The following is a 21,235-nucleotide window of genomic DNA, read 5'->3' as shown; positions in this document are numbered from 1 at the left end:
TTGTGTTAAGAAGTTATGATGGTTAAGAGCTGACCAGCGATTTCTTATTTTTCCAACAAATTTACAAAACCATATTTTTAGGGACTACATTGCATTTGAAGTGCCTTTGAGAGGTCTATATGATAGAAATATAGAACCCAAACTTTCACTGATCCACCTATCCCTACCCATAATGTTTGTAATTTTCTGGATATGAGGACTTATTTTTTGGAGCTGACATTTTCACTACTACAATTTTGGGGTAGATACAATGTTTTATCACCTCTTATTGCATTTTTTTTAAATGTTGCAGAGGCCAAAAGAACGTACGGTAATTCTGGCGTTTCAATTTGTTTTCTTACGCTTTCTTATGCTGTTTACTGATCAGATTAATTTATTTGATATTACGATAGATGGACTTTTACGAACGCAGTGATACTAAATATGTGTATTTTTTATTGCTTTATTTTTAATGGCAGAAAAGCAATGATTTCAATTTTTATATTTTTTTATTTTTATTCATATTTTTAAAAACATTTTTTGCACGTCTTACTATCCTTGCTAGTCACCTCTTTAGACTTGAACCTCTGAAGGTTCAAGTCCCAAGATTGCTTGTTCCTGACAACTTGGTGGCAGCGGTGGGATATCTGCGTGATCACTCAGTTGTTTCCTGACAATGACATTTTTTTTTTGCTGACAGTCTTACTTTAACCATATATACCTATAACATATATAAATATGTATATATATATATATATATATATATACACAGTACAGACCAAAGGTTTGGACACACCGTCTCATTTTTCTGTGTTTTCATGACTATGAAAATTGTACATTCAAGCTGAAGGCATCAAAACTATGAATTAACACATGTGGAATTATATACTTAACAAAAAAGTGTGAAACAACTGAAATTATGTCTTATACTCTAGGTTCTTCAAAGTAGCCACTTTTTGCTTTGATGACTGCTTTGCACACTCTTGGCATTCTCTTGATGAGCTTCAAGAGGTAGTCACTGGGAATGGTCTTCCAACAATCTTGAAGGAGTTCCCAGAGATGCTTAGCACTTGTTGGCCCTTTTGCCTTCACTCTGCGGTCCAGCTCACCCCAAACCATCTCGATTGGGTTCAGGTCTGGTGACTGTGGAGGCCAGGTCATCTGGCGTATCACCCCATCACTCTCCTTCTTGGTCAAGTAGCCCTTACACAGCCTGGAGGTGTGCTTGGAGTCATTATCTTGTTGAAAAAAAAATGATGGTCCAACTAAACGCAAACTGGATAGAATAGCATGCCGCTGCAAGATGCTGTGGTAGCCATGCTGGTTCAGTATGCCTTCAATGTTTAATAAATCCCAACAGTGTCACCAGCAAAGCACCCCCACACCATCACACCTTCTCCTCCATGCTTCATGGTAGGAACCAGGCATGTAGAGTAAATCCGTTCACCTTTTCTGCGTTGCACAAAGACACAGTGCTAGGGGTCGAGTATCCACCTCTGCACAGGGGGAATCTCGAACCATCTCCGCTGTAGTCTCCCATTCTTCTCCAGCCGCAGTGGAGCCTTTCCAGGCTCAGCCATTGTAGCCAGTACTGGTCAGTGGCGAGCATATGTCTCTGGGACTAAGTCCTACTTTTCCCCTTCTGAGCATGCCCAGGGTAAGACCTCTCAATGGATGTTGAGGGTCACATGCTCAGGTACTGCAGCAGCTCCCATTGGTCCTCTAGGAAGGTCCTGTGAAGTTGCCCAGGTACTGCAGCAGCTCCTATTTGTCCTCCAGGAGGGTCCTGAAGTTTCTGCAGCTATAAAAGGTTTGCATGGCCGCACGGCCATGCGCTAGTATTAACCTAAGTTATGAGCTCAGCGCCAGTGTGGTCAAGCTTGCATGTGGTCAGGGTTCGGCTGAAATAAGCCCCTAAAATACCGGCACCTCCGGTGAGGAGTATTTGTATGTGGATTCCGGGTTTGTCTGAAATAAGCCCCTAGAATACCGGCACCTCTGGTGAGTTTTGTGTGTGCTATGCTGACTGCAGGACCACTGTCGGCTCTATTAGGTAGCTGTTCCCTGTGAGGTTAACAGGGAAGAGCATTCTCTTTCTCAAGCAAATCTGTGAAATAACAGAGTTCGCTTATACCGCCATATAGTACTGTCTTTTATTTGCAGCAGGTTCTCTCCTGCACGGTGGACCCCGGGTTGCGAATGCACCTACTACTCAATATATATATATATATATATATATATATATATATGTATATATATATACATATATATATGTATATATATATATATATATATATATATTTATATATATATAGTGAAAAAATTGGAACAGCATCAAATTACTACCTTATAAGGCATGCAGAGCTCTCCCGACCAGCAATCCAATGGTCAAAAAGTAATAAACTAAAAAAAAAAAAGGAAAAGCAGCACAAAATAATTGAAAAACTTGTCAAGGCTTGACAAAGGATAACACATCCGAAACGTTGCCACGCCGTTCAGGCATTAAAGTCCACTTTTTTTCAATTATTTTGTGCTGCTTTTCCTTTTGTTTGAGTTTTTTTTGAGTATATATATATATATATATATATATATATATATATATATATATATATTGTAAGACTCATGCTGGTGTGGTAGATGGAGGCAGGTATATCTCGCCCAGGTGTTTGTCCTATGTGAATTAGGCCACTCAGTATCTTCAGGGTGCTAATGGGTTAATGATTGCAGGAATAAAAGATGACCAGCTGGGTGTTTCCAGTGTCTGCCTGGGGCACACAGATTGCCTGCCTGTGTGAGACAAACGTGAGTGAAGAGCTCTGCTCAAGATCTGTATGATGTTAGCTGGGTGGGAGAAGCCCCCCCAGTTGTTGAGATAGCAACGTATTTGTTTAGTTAGTGCCGGACAGGCTAGGGTTTATTTTTATGTTTTGTTTTTTGTGTTGCTTTCACGTTAATAAATCTGACCTGAGGTCAGCCTACTCAGAAACCTGCTGTACGCCTCAGATTCAATGCACAAACCACGTGTCCTTTGACCCCAGCAAAGGCGATCCCAGAGTGTTTTGTCACATTGTGGTGGAGAACGCGGGCATACCGTGGCACAGGCGACAGCATGGAAGACGTGGTGAAAGCCTTAGTACAGTCCACTGCCGTACAGCAGCAGGCCACTGCCGCACAGCACGAAGCTAATCGCTTGATGGCCGCACAGCTGAAGGAGTTACTGGACATGACGGTTGCAGACCGCCAACTTCTCCAACAGGTGGCGCAGCGCCTGGTGAGCATGCCTGACGCTGACCCGGAAGCAGAGTCCAGAAGGATCCATGTGAGTCGATACTGGCAAAAGCTGACTGCAGAAGATGACGTCGAGGCATATCTGACAACTTTTGAGCGGACGGCATTGAGAGAGAAGTGGCCGAAGGCACGATGGGCCGATTTGATTGCCCCGTTTCTCTCCGGCGAGGCCCAAAAAGCTTACCATGATTTGGACCCGGAGGTCGCTCAGGACTTTGAGAAGCTGAAAGCTGAGATCCTGGCCCGGCTGGGTGTGACGACGGCTGTCCGTGCACAGAGGGTACATCAGTGGACATACCAGCAACATAAACCAGCGCGGTCTCAGATGTTCGACCTGATCTACTTGACGAAGAAATGGCTGCAACCCGAGGTACTGACAATACCCGAAATAATCCAGCGGGTTGTCCTGGACAAGTACCTGAGAGTACTACCCCCGGCGCTGAAAAGGTGGGTAAGCCAAGGAAATCCCACGACAGCGGATCAACTTGTGGAGTTGGTCGAGCGTTATTCCGTGGCAGAAGGACTTCCCGACGACACCGCCAAACCCCGGACTGTGCCTCCTCCTCGTGGAACCGGTAAGACTGTTCCAGGGACCACGGGTGAAGGAAAATCGCTTAAAACTGTGGGGGAGGAGTCCGGGACTGCTCGCACTCCGAGACCAAGAGTATTGGACGGTGGTCTCAGTAGGGGACATGTTAGGTGTTTCCGCTGCCATGAGAAGGGTCATGTTTCTGCGAACTGTCCTGTTACCGCTGAACCCATGCAGTGCGACGTTATAGACTCTAGAAAACGCATGTCTTTGGTTACACAGCTAGTGAGTGTGAATGCGGGTCAAAATGATACAGCGAAACACCTGTGTGAATTATCTGTTGATGGGAAAAATGTTGTGGCATTACTAGACTCTGGAAGTGTGGTGACTCTGGTGAAAGCTAGTCTGGTGGCACTTCCGTCTGGTCCGTCTGACAAGTTTTCTGTGACGTGTGTGCATGGTGACACCCGCTCGTACTTAACAGCGGTCATATGGATTTCTACTCCCTATGGGTCAGTGCAGCACAAAGTGGGACTCGTTCCCGCATTGTTACATGATGTAATCCTGGGCAGGGATTTTCCCTATTTCTGGCAGTTGTGGGAGAATCAGTTACTCCTTCACGGTAGCTGTACCCGTGAATCTTCTCCCATGCCATCTGGAGGTCCCGAGTCCCTAGAGGAGACCCCACAGGAAGATGTTGCTGGGGAGGTTAGTGAATCTAACCTTCAGTACCCCTTCTCCGTCATGGCGGGGGAAACAGAGGAAACTGAGGAACCTCAGCGAGAGGCGGAGGCAGACAGCCATCCGGCACCCTGCCTGCCAGATTTGGGAGTCCAGGTGGATGACTTCCACAGCGAGCAAATGAAAGATCCTACCCTGACTCCGGCTAGGAAAAATGTAAAAATGATAGATGGGGTACCCGTAGAACCTGACACTAGGCTAGCGTACCCGTATATGGTTCTTGAAAATGATTTGCTCTACCAGGTAGAAAAAAAAGGGGAAGACACAGTGCAACGGTTAGTGGTACCCAAACCTTATCGGCGGAAGGTACTGGATTTGGCCCTAAATCTCAGTTCCGTAGCCCTTTGGTACCCCTTCCTATCATCGGGGTCCCTTTTGAGAGAATTGGGATGGATTTGGTTGGGCCCCTTCCCCGATCCGCACGTGGGCACCAACATATCCTCGTCATCGTGGACTATGCCACTCGTTACCCGGAAGCCGTCCCTTTGCGTAACACAGCTACCAAGACGATCGCCAAGGAATTGGTACAAGTGTTTAGTCGGGTGGGAATTCCAAAACAGATACTCACCGACCAGGGGACTCCCTTTATGTCGAGGGTAATGAAGGAGCTCTGCAGGCTCTTACAAATAGACCCGTTGCGTACGTCTGTCTATCACCCTCAAACAGATGGCCTGGTTGAGCGCTTCAACAAAACCTTAAAACAGATGCTCCGGAAGGCGATAGACAAAGATGGGAAGAACTGGGATTACTTGTTACCCTATTTGCTGTTTGCCATTAGGGAAGTTCCCCAGTCTTCCACAGGATTTTCGCCTTTCGAACTGTTGTACGCCCGTCGTCCCCGGGGACTGCTGGACGTCGCAAAAGAAACCTGGGAAGGTCAAGTCACTCCCTTTAAAACGGTGATCGACCATGTAACACAAATGCAGGATCGTATTGCCGCTGTCATGCCCATTGTTAGGGACCATATGTTACAGGCCCAGGGAGCCCAGAGGCAAAGTTATGATAGAGGCGCTAAGGTCCGTACATTTGCACCCGGCGATAGGGTGTTGGTCCTAATCCCTACGGTGGATAGTAAATTCCTGGCGAAATGGCAGGGCCCATTTGAGGTCCGAGAAAGAGTTGGTGAAGTGAACTATAAAGTGTACCAGCCGGGTAAGAGAAAACCGGAACAGATTTATCATGTGAATCTGATAAAATCCTGGAAAGACCGCTCTGCCCTAATGGCAGATCTGCCCCGTCCGGTTTGTTCACCTACTGTACCAGAGGTGCAGGTTGCTGAGACTCTCTCAGAACGACAAAAATCTGAGGTTAAGCAATTTTTGTTACAGAACCGACAGTTTTTCTCCGAAAAACCTGGCCGGACGAAGTTGGTGAAACATGAGATTGTCACAGAGCCTGGCGTCACTGTTCATGTGAAGCCCTACCGGATTCCGGAAGCCCGCCGTGAAGCCGTCTCCCGGGAAGTGATGGCAATGTTGGACTTAGGAGTCATTGAGGAGTCACACAGCGCCTGGTCCAGTCCAATTGTGTTGATACCTAAACCGGATGGCTCCATCCGGTTTTGTAATGACTTTAGGAAACTGAATGCAGTTTCTAAATTTGATGCGTACCCTATGCCCCGGGTCGATGAGTTGATCGACCGGCTTGGTAAAGCCCGATACATTACGACCCTGGATTTAACAAAGGGGTACTGGCAGATTCCTCTGGCCGAGGCGGCCAGAGAGAAGACGGCATTTGCTACACCGGAAGGTCTGTTCCAGTATGTCTATATGCCGTTTGGACTTCACGGAGCTCCCGCAACGTTCCAGAGATTGATGGATCGAGTCTTGAGGCCTCACAGACAGTACGCTTCTGCCTACCTGGATGACATCGTAATTTACAGCATGGACTGGGAAACTCATCTCCAGAAGGTACAAGCCGTGATTGATGACCTGCGAGATGCAGGTTTAACGGCAAACCCCAAGAAATGCCACATCGGGCTTGAAGAAGCCCGATACTTGGGCTACGTGATTGGCCGAGGAGTGGTTAAACCCCAGATCGACAAAATACAGGCAATTCAGGGCTGGCCACAACCAGTGAACAAGAAACAAGTGCAGGCTTTCCTGGGGATTGCCGGCTATTATCGCCGGTTCATACCCAATTTTGCAGCCATGGCTACTCCCTTGACGGATCTTACCAAGGGGAAGGGTTCCGTCATGGTAAAATGGACCTCAGCTGCTGAAGAGGCCTTCCACAGCCTGAAACGGGCTTTGTGCTCTCAGCCCGTACTAGTGACTCCTGATTTCAGCAGCGAGTTTGTGGTACAAACTGATGCCTCTGATACTGGTGTCGGAGCTGTACTTTCCCAGGTGAGGGACGGAGTCGAACACCCGGTCCTCTATCTCAGTCGGAAACTGAATGTACATGAGCAGAGGTATGCCGTGGTTGAAAAAGAGTGCCTAGCCATTAAATGGGCTCTCGACTCCCTCAAGTATTACCTGGCTGGTAGGAAGTTTAGGCTGGTCACAGACCATGCCCCTCTCAAGTGGATGCACCTCCACAAGGACCGTAATAGTCGGGTAACCAGGTGGTTCCTTGCCCTGCAGGCTTACTCTTTTACGGTGGAGCACCGACCTGGAGTGCAGATGGGGAACGCCGATGCCCTATCCCGAGTGCACTGTTTCAAAAGTGTTCTTGCTCGACCGGAGTGGTCTGAGCAAGGGGGGGGGATATGTAAGACTCATGCTGGTGTGGTAGATGGAGGCAGGTATATCTCGCCCAGGTGTTTGTCCTATGTGAATTAGGCCACTCAGTATCTTCAGGGTGCTAATGGGTTAATGATTGCAGGAATAAAAGATGACCAGCTGGGTGTTTCCAGTGTCTGCCTGGGGCACACAGATTGCCTGCCTGTGTGAGACAAACGTGAGTGAAGAGCTCTGCTCAAGATCTGTATGATGTTAGCTGGGTGGGAGAAGCCCCCCCAGTTGTTGAGATAGCAACGTATTTGTTTAGTTAGTGCCGGACAGGCTAGGGTTTATTTTTATGTTTTGTTTTTTGTGTTGCTTTCACGTTAATAAATCTGACCTGAGGTCAGCCTACTCAGAAACCTGCTGTACGCCTCAGATTCAATGCACAAACCACGTGTCCTTTGACCCCAGCAAAGGCGATCCCAGAGTGTTTTGTCACAATATATATATATACTCGGTGCGTTCCACCAACCCTAACACATGGTGGTTGGATCCAAAGGTCTCAAATTTGGACTCATCAGACCAAAGCACTGGTCTAATGTCCATTCATTGTGTTCTTTAGCCCAAACAAGTCTCTCCTGCTTGTTGCCTGTCCTTAGCAGTGGTTTCCTAGCAGCTATTTTACCATGAAGGCACAAAGTCTCCTCTTAACAGTTGTTGTAGAGATGTGTCTGCTGCTAGAACTCAGTGTGGCATTGACCTGGTCTCTAATCTGAGCTGCTGTTAACCTGCGATTTCTGAGGCTGGTGACTCGGATAAACTTATCCTCAGAAGCAGAGGTGACTCTTCGTCTTCCTTTCCTGGGGCGGTCCTCATGTGAGCCAGTTTGTTTGTAGCGCTTGATGGTTTTTGCCACTGCACTTGGGGACACTTTCAAAGTTTTCCCAATTTTTCAGACTGTTCTTAAAGTAATGATGGCCACTCGTTTTTCTTTACTTAGCTGCTTTTTTCTTGCCATAAAACAAATTCTAACAGTCTATTCAGTAGGACTATCTACTGTGTATCCACCAGACTTCTGCACAACACAACTAATGGTCCCAACCCCATTTATAAGGCAAGAAATCCCACTTATTAAATCTGTCAGGGCACACCTGTGAAGTGAAAACCATTCCCAGTGACTACCTCTTGAAGCTCATCAAGAGAATGCCAAGAGTGTGCAAAGCAGTCATCAAAGAAAAAGGTGGCTACTTTGAAGAACCTAGAATATAAGACATAATTTCAGTTGTTTCATACTTTTTTGTTAAATATATAATTCCACATGTGTTAATTCATAGTTTTGATGCCTTCAGTGTGAATTTACAATTTTCATAGTCATGGAAATACAGAAAAATCTTTAAATGAGAAGGTGTGTCCAAATATCACTGCACCTGTAAAGTTCCATTCTGCCGAAATATAAAAATATTAAGCTGATTGGTAAACATAATGAAGAAAAATAAAGCGTCAGAATTGCGGTATTTCAGTTGCTAATGCGCTGCGGAAAAAAAAATTGCGATTAGAAGCAATCAAATTGAATTAAAACAAAGACCAGGTAAAAAAAAAAACCTAAAGAGCAAAAATGTAAAATCGCTTGGTTGGGGAGAGGTTAATAAAAGCATTAGGTTGTCAAGCTGTAAGTCAGTCAATCGTTCATTTCAGACTAGAAGGCGCTGAGATGCAGAATTTCTTAGCAGTACTGGCTACATACTGTGTCTAGAGCTGTAACAGAGCTTCTATCAGAGCTTCCTTTGAGTTCTCTTCCAGACATAGATGCTTCCTTTTAGCCTGGTTAGGTAATGAGAACGTTGTGTACCTCTCAGACTAAATATGAATGCTTTTTGTTACTCCTACAAACTTATTTGACAACCAAATGTTTTTGTTGCAGACTTTATCCCTCAAATATTTGCAGTACTAAAATATAAGAAATGAGTCAGGTAACTATTTAGTCATTTACTTGTGTTGCCACTTCCCCTAGAATTTATAATTGTCTAGAACAGATTATTGGGCCTTATTTATGGAAGTGCTAAATAAAAATCCTGGTGCTGCCATAACTACCAATCAGATCACTGCTCTTACTTTTTAAACTTAGCTAAAAAAATGACACTTTGATTCTGAATGGTTGCCCTGGATGTTTTCTTTATGTATTCTTCCAGCAAACTGCAATCAAATTCGAGCAGTCATTTTCCTAGCACACATTAGATGAAAAAAAGTGATAATCTGTTTGTTTGCTAGGGGCAACCCTTCTGCTTCTTTTCTGCAATAGATTTTATAATTGAGGCTGATTGACAGTTCCGGACATACCATTGGTGCAATCTGTGCAGTCACACAGGGGCCCAAGGGATAAAGGGAACCTGTCACCACCCCAGGCGTTTGCAACTAAAAGAGCCACCTTGTGCAGCAGTAATGCTGTATTCTGCCAAGGTGGCTCCTCTTCCATCAGTAGCGTCCCCGACACCTGCGCTGTAAGTTTGAAGGGCAGCGCAACTGCACATGCCCGAAAAAAAAAAAAATTGTGCAGGTGCCGAGGATGCTACTGATGGAAGAGGAGGCAGCGCCCGGCGTGCAGAGGCCATGAGTGACGGCTGGGAGTCGTCTGGATTAGGGGGGAAAGACCTGCCCCCCTGGCGATTTCACGGTATGAGGGACAAATTTAAAAAATGATTCTTTCAGCAGTGCCAGGGACCCAAACTAAAAGAGCCACCTTGTCAGAATGCAGCATTAGTGCTGCACAAGATGGCTCTTTTAGTTACAAACGCCTGGGGGAGGTAACAGGTTCTCTTTAAGGGGGTCCATTTCCACCTCCAAAACAGGTAGAATGGTACATTATGATGAGTTATTGAACTGCAAAGAGCCCATATACTTTCCTCGTACAGAGGCCCTTTTCTATCTATATCCGCCAGTGCTCATTGGTCTACATTTGCTAAGCAGTTCATGCAAGTTTTGAACATAAACGTCACAGTTGATGAAAAAGGGGAAGGACCAGTGCCAAGACGATCCATCCCCTTTTTCTGTATGTGGCTGTTTTTCACCAGCTGGATCGGCACTCTCTGTGATTGTCACTCTCCTTGATTGTCACACCACCCTGCTAATCTTCTCGCTACGCTGGCAGCTCCAGGAACCTTTCCTACGCCACAGTTGATATGTTGCAAATGATGATGTGTAGCATTTTGGTAGCAAAATTTCGTATTTGTGTTGTTATTTGCTTAATTTGGAAAATTATGAGAAAAGTGGGTTTGGTCTCCAAAGGTGACATGGTTAAGGTCAGATTTATTAATCACAACTGGTGGAAATGACACAAATCTGTGCCTCAAACTTTATTGAGTAGCATTTATCTTTTTAATAAATTTGTCACAAATATCTCCAACTACCATCGACAGGCTTGGTCCAGAGGGTCTTATTCAAAAACAGGCCAATCAGGTCCACAAAGTGCAGACATGATTCACTCTGTGCACTTGCCTGTATTTCATACACTATAGTGCAGGAACTAACCTTTATTGGCCAAACACTATTCACACAGAAGCAATGCATGCTGCAAGGTTCATCAGTTCATGTGGAAAATCAATGATGCCCAGAAGTACATTAGCTACAATTGATCCATGTGCTGCCCTGTGTTGTCCACGAACAAGGAAATCTCACAGATCGAAAAACATGTCTGAACAAGACCTTACTAAAATTTACTTGAAACCCGGCACCTGTGATAAATGTGGGCCACTGTGTTATGAAAACAATGCATTTCTGTTCCCTGGACAATAATTTGAATATTTATGTATCACTGAGCTATTAACTGACAACTAATAAGAAATATACATTCATAAATCAACTGTGGTGTGGTCATTTCATATGCCCTATAAAAGAAGCAAGTACTACTCTGAGTTCAGCAAGTCACAAATGCTGGGTTTCTACTCAATATCAACCAGCTGGCACAATATTTATTGTCTTTAAACAACTGCATCTCAACATAATGGTCGACCCAAAATCAATATGACCATTACAAAGCTAAATGCCATCATAGATCACAACTATTATCCTATGAAAACAGTCATCATTAAGACAAGTAAGTAGATCAAAAAGAAGTCACAAGGGACGTTCAGAATGAATGACCCCTGATACACTCTTCAGCTTGTCTCCACCAGAAAACTTATGGCACTTATGGGAGGAGGAAAACATAGTGTCTGGTAAGCGAAATACAGGAGGTAGTGCAATAACATACTGCTTTTTCTGAGTGTAACACTGTTTGAAGGTATTATGTGTTGCATTTTGTGGAAGAAACTGTTCAATTTCATTAGACCAGTTAGGGTTGGAAATACATAACGCCTTAATAATAATAATAATAATTTTTTTTTTTTATAGCGCCAACATATTCCGCAGCGCTTTACAAATTATAGAGGGGACTTGCACAGACAATAGACATTACAGCATAACAGGAATACAGTTCAAAACAGATACCAGGAGGAATGAGGGCCCTGCTCGCAAGCTTACAAACTATGAGGAAAAGGGGAGACACGAGAGGTGGATGGTAACAAATGCTATAGTTATTCGGACCAGCCATAGTGTAAGGCTCGGGTGTTCATGTAAAGCTGCATGAACCAGTTAACTGCCTAAGTATGTAGCAGTACAGACACAGAGGGCTATTAACTGCATAAAGTGAATGAGAACAATTTTTTTTTTTTTTTAAATAGGCCACACAGGGATCCTTACATTAATGCATTGAGGCGGTAGGCCAGTTTGAACAAATGAGTTTTTAGGGCACGCTTAAAACTGTGGGGATTGGGGATTAATCGCATTAACCTAGGTAGTGCATTCCAAAGAATCGGCGCAGCACGTGTAAAGTCTTGGAGACGGGAGTGGGAGGTTCTGATTATTGAGGTTGCTAACCTGAGGTCATTAGCGGAGCGGAGGGCACGGGTAGGGTGGTAGACCGAGACTAGAGAGGAGATATAGGGTGGTGCTGAGCCATGGAGCGCTTTGTGGATGAGGGTAGTAGTTTTGTACTGGATTCTGGAGTGGATGGGTAACCAGTGTAATGACTGGCACAAGGTAGAGGCATCGGTGTACCGATTGGTGAGGAATATGATCCTGGCAGCAGCATTCAGGACAGATTGGAGCGGGGAGAGTTTGGTAAGAGGGAGGCCGATTAGTAGAGAGTTACAATAGTCCAGACGAGAATGAATAAGTGAAACAGTAAGAGTTTTTGCAGAGTTGAAAGTAAGAAAAGGGCGAATTCTAGAAATGTTTTTGAGATGCAGATAAGAAGAGCGAGCCAGTGATCGGATGTGGGGGGGTGAATGAAAGGTCAGAATCAAGGATGACCCCAAGGCAGCGGGCATGTTGCTTTGGAGTAATGGTGGAACCGCACACGGAGATGGCAATGTCAGGCAAAGGTAGGTTAGTAGAAGGAGAGAACACGAGGAGTTCAGTTTTTGACAGGTTTAGTTTCAGATAGAGGGAGGACATGATGTTAGAGACAGCGGTAAGACAATCACTGGTGTTTTCTAATAAGGCAGGCGAGATATCAGGAGCAGAAGTGTATAATTGGGTGTCATCAGCATAGAGATGGTACTGGAAACCAAATCTACTGATTGTTTGTCCAATAGGGGCAGTATACAAAGAGAAGAGAAGGGGGCCTAGGACTGATCCTTGAGGAACCCCAACAGTAAGGGGAAGGTGAGAGGAGGAGGAACCAGCAAAACATACAGTGAAGGATCGGTCAGAGAGATAGGAGGAGAACCAGGAGAGAATGGTGTCCAGGGTCACTGGCACTGTACAGTTAAGTCCATATATATTTGGACATGAGACAACATTTTTCTAATTTTGGTTATAGACATTACCACAATGAATTTTAAACAAAACAATACAGATGCAGTTGACGTTCAGACTTTCAGCTTTCATTTGAGGGTATCCACATTTATATTGGATGAAGGGTTTAGGAGTTTCAGCTCCTTAACATGTGCCACCCTGTTGTTAAAGGGACCAAAAGTAATTGGACAGATTAAATAATTTTAAATAAAATGTTCATTTCTAGTACTTGATTTAAAACCCTTTGTTGGCAATGACTGCCTGAAGACTTGAACTCATGGACATCACCAGACGCTGTGTTTCCTCCTTTTTGATGCTCTGTTAGGCCTTCACTGTGGTGGTTTTCAGTAGTTGTTTGCTTGTGGGCCTTTCTGCCTGAAGTTTATTCTTTAACAAGTGAAATGAATGCTCAATTGGGTTGAGATCAGGTGACTGACTTGGCCATTCAAGAATATTCCACTTCTTTGCTTTAATAAACTCCTGGGTTGCTTTGGCTTTATGTTTTGGGTCATTGTCCATCTGTAGTATGAAACGACGACCAATCAGTTTGGCTGCATTTGGCTGGATCTGAGCACACAGTATGGCTATGAATACCTCAGAATTCATTCGGCTGCTTCTGTCCTGTGTCACATCATCAGTAAACACTAGTGACTCAGTGCCAATGGCAGCCATGCATGCCCAAGCCATCACACTGACTCTGCCGTGTTTTACAAATGATGTGGTATGCTTTGGATCATGAGCTGTACCACGCCTTCACCATACTTTTTTCTTTCCATCATTCTGGTAGAGGTTTATCTTGGTTTCATCTGTCTGAAGAATGTTCTACCTCCTGGAGAGTGTTGTTCACTTGGTTGGCTGTTGCGAAGGGGTTTCTCTTCACCATGGAGATTATTCTGCAATCATCCACCACTGTTGTCTTCCGTGGGCGCCCAGGTCTTTTTGCATTGATGAGTTCACCAGTGCTTTCTTTCTTTCTCAGAATGTACCAAACTGTAGATTTTGCCACTCCTAATATTGTAGCAATTTCCCGGATGGGTTTTTTTTGTTTTCGCAGCTTAAGGATGGCTTGTTTCACCCGCATGGAGAGCTCCTTTGAGAGCATGTTGACTTCACAGCAAAACCTTCCATATGCAAGCACCACACCTCAAATCAACTCCAGGCCTTTTATCTGCTTAATTAAGAATGACATAACGAAGGGATTGCCCTCACCTGTCCATGAAATAGCCTTGGAGTCAATTGTCCAATTACTGTTGGTCCCTTTAAAAACAGGGTGGAACATGTTAAGGAGCTGAAACTCCTAAACCCTTCATCCAATTTTAATGTGGATACCCTCAAATAAAAGCTGAAATTCTGAACTTCAACTGCATCTGAATTGTTTTGTTTAAAATTCATTGTGGTAATGTCTATAACCAAAATTAGAAAAATGTTGTCTCTGTCCAAATATATATGGACTTAACAGTATGTGTGGGGAGATATCGGTCACGAAGATTGCTTTCTTCCTTGATCTGAAACCCATAAGTTTCTTTCCAACATGCTATGTGCTGAAGGGTTTAACTAGCCATGATAAGGGACTGGGTTTTTGTGAGTAGGTGAGAGATAGGCGGGGCCCTACTCACCATAGTAGCAGGAGCGACAACAACAGGAGATGCTAACGAGGCAGATGGAACTCCTTGCAAAAGCTGGTCGTGGGAGGCCAGCAGTCTCCTCCCCAACTCCAGGTCATGACTGTATGTCCAGAAAACGGTAAGACGAGCCATGCAAAAGATGACCCTGGGGGATGATGTGGAAGTTTTTCGGACTGTTTTCGGGAGGGTGGCTGAACGCGAGAAACTTCTGCCAGAGCAGTATTCTGGGGTGCTGGCACCATATTTGTCTGACGAATCCCAAAAGGCGTATTATGACTTAGCTCTCCAGGATGCCAAAGAATACGCCAAATTGAAGACTGAAATCATGACACTCCTGGGAGTAACTATGTCGGTTAGAGCTCAGTGAGTCCCCCACTGGACATTGGCTGATGCCAAACCCCCTAGCTTGCAGATGTTTGACTGGTTGCACCTAGCCCAAAAGTGGTTGCAGTCTTAGACTTCCACTTCTGCCCAGATGGTCAAGTGCGAGGTGATGGACAGGTTCATCCACTTCCGTTCCAGCCCAATACAGACCTGGGTTGCCCAGTGCGACCCCCGGAATGCAGACAACCCAGTTATCCTAGTTGAGAGGTACCAGGTTGTCGACAAATCCCTTGGAAAAAAAGACATCGCCACTTCCCCGTACTGGAATACCTAAAGGGAGGCGGGCTCATCACAGAGGGCATGTAGACCCACAAATGGGGGGTGTCAAAATCCCTCTGAGGGGTCCCTGAAGGCTGTTGTTAAGGATGTGGTCTGTTGGTGAAGTCAAAATACTGGACACAGCCTCCCTTTGTCATATGTGCCCTGAACCAATGGACTGCAGCCTAGTCAGGTATTGTTTCTATTACTCCTATCTCGCCTGAAATGTAGACTGTCAACCCGACGAGGAGAAGCAGGCATTTACTGTTTCCATCAATGGGATACTGGTTCTTGGACTTTTGAAGTCTAGTGACCCTAATCAGTGCTACACTGCCCCACCAGTTGATACTTGATAAGTTTGTGTGTGTCCGCTGCATATATGGAGAAGCCAAGGACTACCCTGTGGTCAGAGTGACCATGGGAACAGAGTGTGGCACTAAGTCCCATTGGTTTGTGGTAGTAAAAGACTTGTTACATTCTGTCATACTGGGGCAGGATTTTTCCTTATTTTGGGACTTCTGTCAAAAGGGGTCTGCACAGAGTGTATTGGACAAAGGTCAGATCCTTTGGGAAGAGACTCTATCAAAATCAAAGATGGAGGAGTTTCCCCTATGTGTCTTCACTGGAAAGGGGGATTAGATCGTGACAGAAGAGCTCAACTTCGCTGACTTAGAAGTAACCGGAGAACTTTGGGACTGCTCAAATTAGGGACCTTACCTTAAAGGGGGCATTTGATAATGTTACCGTATGTAATGGGGTTGGTCAGGAGCTGGGGCTGACACTAGGTTCCCACACTTTGCAGTCAATGGCGATATATTGTATCGGGTGACCAAACTGAGGGGAGGTGAGATAGTTGGTTGCGGGACCCTACCGGCAGAGGGTTTTAGACATGGCCAATTTGCATGTTTTGGGGGACATCAGGGGGTAGAGAAAACTCAGGAGAGAATATTGCAGAAGTTCTATTGGTAGGGATGTTACCGAGAGATCATAAAATATTGTAGGTGCTGCCCCACCTGCCAGAAAACCGCTCCCTCTTCTAATTTCCAAAGTTCCTTAGTCCTGTTGCCTCCAATACAGATCCCATTTGAAAGGATTGCCATGGACCTAGTAGGTCCACTAGTTAAGTCTGCACGGAGCATATGTACATCCTAGTGGTCATAGACTATGTGGCCTGATAACCTGAAGCGGTACTACAAAGGGAACTCTTCGGCCAAGAGTATTGCCCGGGAGCTTGTCCATATCTATGCTAGGATGGGCCTGACAAAGGAGATTTTGATGGACCAGATAACCCCATTCATTAGAAAGGTGATGAGGTAGCTGTGTAAGGTCTTCCAGATTGCCCAACTACAAACCTCAGTTTACCATCCGCAGACCGACAACCTGGTACAGCGCTTCAATAAGACCTTAAAGGCCAAGATCAAGAAGGTCATTGAAAAGGATGGTTGAGACTGGGACTATCTGCTTCCATTTCTGCTCTTCTCCATCAGATAAATTCATCAAGCCTCCAATGGCTTCTTGCCGTTTAAGCTTCTGTACGGTCGACATTGGCGAGGGCTCATGGACATATCCAAGGAAACCTGGGAAGCTGAGGTCATGCCACAACAGAGCGTGATAGAGAATGTCGCCCAGTTGCAGGAGAGGATGACTAAAGTAATGCCTATTACTAAGAAGCATCTTCTCCAGGCACAGGAGGCACAGACAAGGGTGTATGACCGATCAGCAAGGCTGAGGCAGTTTCAGGCTGGGGACTGTGTGTTATTGCTTATCCCCATGGTAAAGAGCAAGTTCCTAGCCAAGTGGCAGGGCCCATACAAGATGGTAGAAAAACTGGAAAGATGAATTACAAGATACACCAGCCAGGTCGAAGGAAGCCGCACCAAATATATCATGTGAACTTGCTCCAGCTATGGTGAGATTGGGAATCGCTGGGAGCTCCTTGCCTGGGAGCCTGTCCCGAAGCCAAAGTGGAGGAAATCGCAACTGTGGAGACTTTAACGCCAGTCCAGATGCAACAGTGCTGGGAACTGCTGCAGCAAAGCCATAACATGTTTTCGCAGTTGCCAGGGCATCCGCAGGTGGTGGAGCATGACGTGTTCACAAAGCCGTATGTAATTGTGAACCTCAAGCCCTATAAAATTATTGAAGCACTCCATGATATCAAATGAGGTAAAGAGAATACTAGACCTTGGTTTGATAGAGGAGTCAAAAAGTGGATGGTCGAGTCCCATCGTCCTCGTGCCAAAGCCCGATGGTAAGTAGTGGTTTTGTAATGACTACCGCAGGCTGAATGAGGTGTCTAGTTTTGATGTGTATCCAATGCCCCATATGGACAAACTCATTGAGTGACTTGGACACGCGAGGTACATTACAACCCTTGACCTGACGAAGGGCTACTGGCAGATCCCCATGTCCCAGAATGCCAAGGAGAAGACAGCCTTCTCGACGCCTGATGGGTGTTTTTAATATACCAAAATGCCCTTCAGTCTGTAGGGGGCCCCAGCTATCTTAAAGAGGGCTATGGATCGGATCTCAACTCCACATAAGAAGTATGCTGCAGAATACCTTGATGACATTGTGCTTTAGCCCTGACTGGGCTGGTCATCTGCCAAAGGAAGAGTTGGTTCTGGATGCTGGGTTCACCATAAATCCAAAAAAGTGTGCCATAGGGAAGGAAGATGCCACATACTTAGACTATGTTGTTGGGAGAGGCAAAATCAAGCCACAGATAAACAAGGAACGAGGCAACTCAGAAGTGTCCATAACCGCTTTCCGAGAAGCAAGTGAGACCGTTTCTTGGAATTGTGTGATATTACCAGTGGTTTATCTGAAGTTTCACCATCATTGCCACACCATTAACGGATCTCTTTAAGAGTACCAAGTCGACGCTGGTGAAATAGACTGCTGAAACAGTGATAGAGCTAGCGGAACGCACCAAGTAATAGGGTGATAGATACGAGGAGCGTTCACAGCCCGGGGTCCACCGTGCAGAAAAACCTGCTGCAGGTAATGGCAGATGGACACTGAGCTCACACGTGGGTTAAACTTCACCCCGTGTGAAATGAAAGCAAGCTCTGTTGCCTCACAGAGTCGCGCTGTACACAGGGACTAAAACCCTAACTAAATAACTGAAAGTTGTACTTGCTCTGGAACTCTTCTTTGCTAACCACGCCCATGAAGGAACCAGATGCTAAGCCAAGGCTAATTGCCCCCACTGACGCTAGCTGCCTGCCTGAGTGTACAGCCCCCAAGGCTAAACAGACTCACACCACTTATATACAGTGTGGCAGAGTATCCACTGGCAACTGCCAAATACAAATGATACTAGCGCAAGGCCATGCGGCCATGTGAACCTTTTATAGCTGTAGCAGTTCAGGACCTTCATAGTGGACCAATAGGAGCTGCTACAGGACCTGAGTGGTTTCTTCCCTGATCTGAAACCCATAAATTTCTCTCCAGCATGCTATGTGCTGAAGGGGTTAACCAGCCATAATAAGGGACTCAGTTTTTCTGGTAGTTGAGAGATGGGCAGGACATTGCAACATTGCAATCACAAATGTTGTGCTGTCAGTCAAGACTACTGTTACTACAGTCACACAGAAATTCGGCGTGGTTGGATTTCTTGCAGTTCTCCACATCCCCACCTTCACTATCATTAGTTGCGATGTAGTAGTCTGAATTTGCGATTTTGTAATGTGACTATAATGTAAGTCATCATGTAGCTCTAGTTTTAGAGCGAATTCATTCAATAGAGATGAACCATATGGATGAAACAAATGAACCTAAAACAAGGCTTACAAAAGAGCCTTTGTGTAGAGGTTTCGGTGGTGTGTTGCTTTACTGAAGTCATGAGATTTTGTCAAAGGTGAATTTAAGCTATTTTACCCAGTGAAGTTTAATGGATGTCACAAGAGGTGATCATCTGATCAAGAACCCTTGTCATTAGCAAGCTCTATAGCAAAAGTATAGTAAACCTCAAGACTCTACTATCCTAGCAAGACCATACAGCTAATGCATGTAGCGGTTCTCCTGAGAAATCAATAGGGATAGCAAAAGACTGCAGTAGATTCTGATTGTTCCTCAGAATGTGTTGACATCATAGATGACAAGTCATTATGTGTAAAACTGATCGGAGATCTTAAGTTGTAGCCAGCAAAATGACATTTATTCAGGCTTACTAAAAAGTTTCAATAACTGCTAGTGCAGCCTCTCTGACATTATATTATAGCTTAAAATATGTAATTCTTCAAATCATAAAGGTTCGACTGTAGAATGAAAGGCCGTACTGGGCCCCTGGCCCTCAAGGGAGGCCAGCATGACGGGGTCACGGGGAATGACAGAGCCTCAGGGTGGGCAAGGGCAAGTTGGGGTTAAATAGTTTGCTTGGGCTGTGTACTTTTGAATTTGGACAGAGGGGGAGTGGGGTTTGGACGAGGCAGGGAGGAGCAAGCCGGGGGAGCTTACTGAGGGGGTGATTTGGATAACAAACTGACAATTTCACCTCAGCAACTGCCACGCTCACCTGCTGGTCCGGCAGTGGCTGAAATCCCCACCTCACTCCCTATTTCTTGTTTCGATTTTGTTTAATCGCGTTTATTTTAAGGTTATGTTTTTGTTTAAGGGAAAGCAGACATTTTTGTCATAGCAGTTAGGCGGGGGAGGGAGGTCCTCAAAGTTGGTGGAAAGAGGGGAATGGCGTAATCTAGGGGGGGGACCTCTAGTGGTCCTGGACTCCCCCGGAGTGGATTGTGAGTGGATGTGGTAGATCAGCCCGTGGAGGGGCTGATTAAAGGATTTGGTAATCGGTTGGTTTGGCCGGGTTGGTCATTATCTGCCTCCGATCTGGTGCTTAGCGGCTGGAGGCAAGACTGAGCCTGGAGGCCAAGGTACACAATTTGAATTTCTGCAAGGTTATTTTTGAGGCTTCGAGGACCACCACTCCCTGGGGGGATATTGTTTACATGTTGTATTTATGTTTAATAAAAGGCTGCTGTGGCCATTTAATCCAAATCTGGTGTAATATCGTTATTCAGGAGGGGATCTTACGATAAGGCAGTTTACGAAAGATCCGATGCAGGAAGTAATTAAGGTTAGGCGTTTAAGTCAGTAAAGGCGGTCATGAGTCATGTGTAATAATAATAATAATAATAATAATTTTTATTTATATAGCGCCAACATATTCCGCAGCGCTTTACAAATTATAGAGGGGACTTGTACAGACAATAGACATTACAGCATAACAGAAATACAGTTCAAAACAGATACCAGGAGGAATGAGGACCCTGCTCGCAAGCTTACAAACTATGAGGAAAAGGGGAGACACGAGAGGTGGATGGTAACAATTGCTTTAGTTATTCAGACCGGCCATAGTGTAAGGCTCGGGTGTTCATGTAAAGCTGCATGAACCAGTTATCAGCCTAAGTATGTAGCAGTACAGACACAGAGGGCTATTAACTGCATAAAGTGAATGAGAACAATTTTTTTTTTTTTTTTTTTTAAATAGGCCACACAGGGATCCTTACATTAATGCATTGAGGCGGTAGGCCAGTTTGAACAAATGAGTTTTTAGGGCACGCTTAAAACTGTGGGGATTGGGGATTAATCGCATTAACCTAGGTAGTGCATTCCAAAGAATCGGCGCAGCACGTGTAAAGTCTTGGAGACGGGAGTGGGAGGTTCTGATTATTGAGGATGCTAACCTGAGGTCATTAGCGGAGCGGAGGGCACGGGTAGGGTGGTAGACTGAGACCAGAGAGGAGATGTAGGGTGGTGCCGAGCCATGGAGTGCTTTGTGGATGAGGGTAGTAGTTTTGTACTGGATTCTGGAGTGGATGGGTAGCCAGTGCCCTTTACACGTGAAAAACAAAAGGCTTGGTGTGAATATTACTGTATGATATCAGTTTAAGTTTATGTAATTGACCGTATCAATAGTTTGT

The 21,235-nt window shown here is 45.2% G+C and overlaps 1 protein-coding gene across 1 annotated transcript in view; it reads right to left on the bottom strand.

Moving 5' to 3' along the window:
* Window positions 1–21,235, bottom strand: part of PIEZO2 (piezo type mechanosensitive ion channel component 2) — a 628,465-nt gene that overhangs the window by 305,877 nt on the left and 301,353 nt on the right. The gene's annotated exons all lie outside the window — the stretch shown is intronic.

Source organism: Ranitomeya imitator, chromosome 6, assembly GCF_032444005.1.
Source record: "Ranitomeya imitator isolate aRanImi1 chromosome 6, aRanImi1.pri, whole genome shotgun sequence".
Lineage (NCBI taxonomy): Eukaryota > Metazoa > Chordata > Amphibia > Anura > Dendrobatidae > Ranitomeya > Ranitomeya imitator.
The sequence above is the reverse complement of the archived record's forward strand: the minus strand, read 5'-3'. Positions and strand labels throughout refer to the sequence as shown.